This window comes from Bos indicus x Bos taurus, chromosome 28 (assembly GCF_003369695.1).
Source record: "Bos indicus x Bos taurus breed Angus x Brahman F1 hybrid chromosome 28, Bos_hybrid_MaternalHap_v2.0, whole genome shotgun sequence".
Taxonomy (NCBI): domain Eukaryota; kingdom Metazoa; phylum Chordata; class Mammalia; order Artiodactyla; family Bovidae; genus Bos; species Bos indicus x Bos taurus.
Genome location: NC_040103.1, coordinates 30,588,437 through 30,593,429, shown reverse-complemented (window position 1 = coordinate 30,593,429; position 4,993 = coordinate 30,588,437). Strand labels below are relative to the sequence as shown.

Genomic DNA, 4,993 nt, shown 5'->3' with positions numbered 1-4,993 from the left:
CACGGATAGAGAAAAGCTCGCACAGCAAGGTAAACCCGGCAGAGCCAAAAATAAATAAACAAACCTGTTTTAATGAGGAAAAGTATAAATAGCTAATAAGCATATGGAAAATGTCCAGACCTCCTAGTTATTGAAGATGTGTGAGACCCTATTTTTCCCTTTCCAAATAAGCAAAATGAAAGCATGGAGTCCCCCGACACTGGCCTGGGTGTGGTTAAGTGTGACACTCTCTCTGGGAGCATAAACTGACGTGAAGTTTCTGGAAAATATCTGACAGCGTTTATCAAGAGCCTTAACAATGCTCCGTGCAGATGAGCGGACTCTAAAGCAGGGCCGTGGGAGCCAAGCAAGTGTGAGTCCTGATCCCACCATTCCAGCTGTGTGCCCGCGGACAAGCCACTTTGCCTACTTTACACTTGTTTTTTCCAGTATGAGAACAACGGGCGCTTCTCCCTGCCTCACAGGGCTGTTGTGAGGCCGAAGGGAAAAAACAGAGGGCTTAATACACAGGGATGCCGCAGTGGCTGTTATTCTAAATTCTCTTTGAGCCAGTAATCCAGACTGTCCCAAAGAAATAATCTGACATGTAGGCAAAGATTCATGTACAAAACATGTCTATCCAGTATTATTTTTTTTTTGCCCTTCCTTGCAACCCCAGCATGTGGGGTTCCCCGACCAGGATCAAATCCATGCCCCCATGCAGAGGAAGGGCACAGTCTTAACCACTGGATTGTCAGGGAAGTCCCTCCAGGATTGTTTATGATCATAAAAACAGGGACACAATGCATCCAGCATTAGGGGAAACGTTAAGAAAGTTATGGTCCAGACATGTGGCTTCAGATAGAAACTCAGCTGATAGCGTATGATACGCCTGGCTCTGTACCTTGCTTTTTTTCACTCAACTGTTAACATTCCGCAAATTCTGTGTCTGTAGGGTAAGTGCCTAGCATTGGGATTATTGAATCAAAAGATGTGTATTTAAAAATGTACACTTATTCAAATGTATTCTTTTTAATGGCTGAGTAATACTCCATTGTGTATATGTACCACAGCTTTCTTATCCATTCATCAGCCATTAAAAAGAATACATTTGAATCAGTTCTAATGAGGTGGATGAAACTGGAGCCTATTATACAGAGTGAAGTAAGCCAGAAGGAAAAACACCAATACAGTATACTAACGCATATATATGGAATTTAGAAAGATGGTAACGATAACCCTGTATACGAGACAGCAAAAGAGACACTGATGTATAGAACAGTCTTATGGACTCTGTGGGAGAGGGAGAGGGTGGGAAGATTTGGGAGAATGGCATTGAAACATGTGAAATGTCATGTATGAAACGAGATGCCAGTCCAGGTTCAATGCACGATGCTGGATGCTTGGGGCTGGTGCACTGGGACAACCCAGAGGGATGGTATGGGGAGGGAGGAGGGAGGAGGGTTCAGGATGGGGAACACATGTATACCTGTGGTGGATTCATTTTGATATTTGGCAAAACTAATACAATTATGTAAGGTTTAAAAATAAAAAAAATAATAATAAATAAAAGAAAAAATAAATAAATAAATAAAAATGTACACTTATGGCCAACTTGCCGCACAGAGGTTCCAACGCACTCTTGGACAAAGATATCAGAAGGGCTGTTTCTGAAGCTCTCATCAGTGTTGTCAACCTGCGTTCTTGGCCAAGGTGAAAGTGGTATTCTATTGAAATTTCAATTTGCATTTCTTTTATTGTGAGTGAGGTTGAGCACCTTTTCATATGTTTAACAGCCATTTGTGTTTCCTTTTCACTGAATTGTCTGCTTTTGGCCTCACTTTCTATTGAGTAGTAGGTCTCTTTTTTTTTCTTCATTTAGCCCTTCAGTTGAAACATATGCAAATTTTCTCCTCCGGTTTATCACTTAGCTTTTAATTTTTTGTGTGGTTTTTGCCATTCAGCTTTAAAATAAAAAACATATTGTCAAGGTTCTAGGAAATTGCTCTTTCTGTGCTGTGACACGCTGTATTGTCCTAATCCATTGACTCTTCTTGCTCTTTTTGAGCTCCTTGAGGGCTGGGACTGCGAATATCTGCTTCATCACTTGAACCCCTGATAAGCACCCAAAAGAACCTGTTCAGTGATTGTGGTTACACTTAGTGAGTAAGTGCCAAACAGCTGTGCCTCCTAGGTAAATCTGCATAGTACACAAGGGAAAAATATTCTCCTGCCCTATCCACTTCTGCCACAAAACAGTCATGGTCAACTTGTAACAAAATGTGTGAATTTCAAGGTATTACCCCAGCCTCTCTGGTGGCTCAGACGGTCAAGAGCCTGCCTGCAATGCAGGAGATCAGGGTTCAATCCCTGCATCGGGAAGATCCCCCGGAGAAGGAAATTGCAAGCCACTCCAGCATTCTTGCCTAGAAAATCCCATGGACAGAAGAGCCTGACGAGCTCTAGTCCAAGGGGTCCCAAAGAGTGGGACACAACTGAGCAATTAACACTTTACTTCACCTCAGCCTCAGATGTTGGCGGCCTCAATATTCAAGGTCACACTGAGAGTTGACCAGTCCACCCAGCCTCCCACCTGGCCCAGCCCCAGCCCACCATCCAAGTGGGACACAGCCCCTCAGGGACTCACTGTGCTGTGGCTCCCAGATGAGTGGGCTGGGGCTGGGGGTGGAGGCAAGTGCTCCCCTACAGGGCCTGAGGCAGCTTCAGAAGACTCTCTACTCTTCTCAGGGACCTAGGAGGAAAAGCAGAATTCCTTTCCAACAGCAAAGAACAGGACCGCCCAGACTGTGCTATGCAAATGATTGACTCCAATCCATAGAAAATTCAGAGCATTCCTGGGCTGACAAGGAAGAATCAAGAAAATTCAACATAAAAAAAAAAAAAAAAAAGGAAAAAGAAGAGTGTACAGAACAACTGTCCACCTTTGGCAGAGGTGGGTCAGGTTGCTGTCAGGGTTTCATTCACTGCTTGCTGTTCAGGGGCAATATTGGGCAGAGGCAGAAAGTTGCACCTTGGCCCCACTGATTTTATTTTGCAGCTCAGCCACTGGTATTGTTTTTTTCTAACAGCTATAATCCAAGAGCAAGGGGCATCGAAGGGCTGTGTTCAGGCATCCAATTCTGCTTTACTCAAATGGTTAGCCTCTTCTTCCCAGAAAGCCTGATGGAGCCACTCTAAATAATGATCTCTACCATACCAGAAATATTGGAAATATCTTTCTATCTTTATATACCCTAAAGGCTTTTTTGGGCAGGTGGCGTGTCGGGTGCAAAGGTGGCAAGAAGAAGCACCTGAAGCAGCCCAAAAAGCAAGCCAAGAGATGGACGAGATGAGGCATGCAAGCAGAAACAGGAGGAGCAGCTACTGCTGCTGCTGCTAAGTTGCTTCAGTCATGTCCAACTCTGTGCGACCCCATAGACGGCAGCCCACCAGGCTCCCCCGTCCCTGGGATTCTCCAGGCAAGAACACTGGAGTGGGTTGCCATTTCCTTCTCCAATGCATGAAAGTGAAAAGTGAAAGTGAAGTCGCTCAGTCGTGTCGGACTCTTTGTGACCCCATGGACTGCAGCCCATCAGTCTCCTCCGTCCATGGGATTTTCCAGGCAAGAGTACTGGAGTGGGGTGCCATTGCCTTCTCCAAACTAAAGGAGCTAAAAGCCAAAGTCTCAGAGAAAGGCCCCCTGGCCACAGGTGGAATCAAGAAATCTGGCAGAAAGTAAGCTGTTCCTTATGCCTGAGGCAATGATGATTCTTAGTTCCATTCCTGTTTAAATATCTGGATTGCCTGCCATAACATCTATTGCCATCTATAGCTAGAATGAAGTGTTGTCTTGGAATCTATTGTATACTTAAGAGTAAACTTGTGTGGAAAAAAAAAAAAAAAGAAGGCTTTTTTATTTTTATTTTTTTGGCCATATGGCACAGCTTACGGGATCTTAGTTCCCCAATCGGGGATTGAACCCAGACCCTGAACAGTGACAGCAAAGAGCACTAACTACTGGACAGCCAGGGAATTCCCAAGACTTTTTAATTTTTAACTTCTTATTTTGGAAAAAAAAAAGTAAAATTTACAGAAATGTTGCAAAAACATTTCAGTGAGCTCCCAAACCCTCCTTATCTATTTTCACCAATTGTTCTTATTTTTGCTACATTTGCTTTACCATTCTTGATGCAATATATTAGGGGGTTTTCCCTTGTGGTTCATCTGGTAAAGAACCTGCCTGCAATGTGGGAGACCTGGGCTCAATCCCTGGGTTAGGAAGATCCCCTGGAGATGGGAAAAGCTACCCACTCTAGTATTCTGGCCTGGAGAATTCAGTCCATGGGGCTGCAAAGAGTCAGACACGACTGAGCGACTTTCACTATTCACTATACACTATATACCATTATTATCTTTTTTAAAATTATCTTTTAAATGAACTATTTGAAAGCAAATTGTAGACTTTTACCCCTAAACATTTTCATCTTTGCTGTTAACAGTGAAGACATCCTCTTATAATCACAATACAGTTATTAAATTCAGAAAACTTAACATTGTTAAATTACTGATATCTAATCTGCAGTGAAACTCCAATACTTTGGCCACTTGATGCAAAGAACTGATTCATTGGAAAAGACCCTGATGCTGGAAAAGATTGAAGGAAGGAGGAGAAGGGGACGACAGAGGATGAGATGGTTGGATGGCATCACCGACTCAATGGTCATGAGTTTGAGTAAGCTCCAGGAGTTGGTGATGGACAGGGAGGCCTGGCGTGCTGCAGTCCATGGGGTTGCAAGGAGTAGGACACGACTGAACGACTGAACTGAACTGACCGGAATCTGTAGTCCACACTCAGATTTTACTCAGCAACGTCTGACTCTTTGTGATCTCATGGACTGTAGCCCACCAGGCCCCTCTGTCCATGGAATTTTCCAGGCAAAAGTACTGGAGTGGGCTGCTACTGCCTCCTCCAGGGGATGTTCCTAACCCAGGGATTGAACCCGTGTCTCCTGAG

General features: G+C 44.0%; 1 pseudogene; it reads left to right on the top strand.

The window, feature by feature from the left end:
- Positions 1 to 1,585: 1,585 nt before the first annotated feature.
- Positions 1,586 to 3,718, top strand: LOC113885232 (annotated as a pseudogene).
- Positions 3,719 to 4,993: the final 1,275 nt, after the last annotated feature.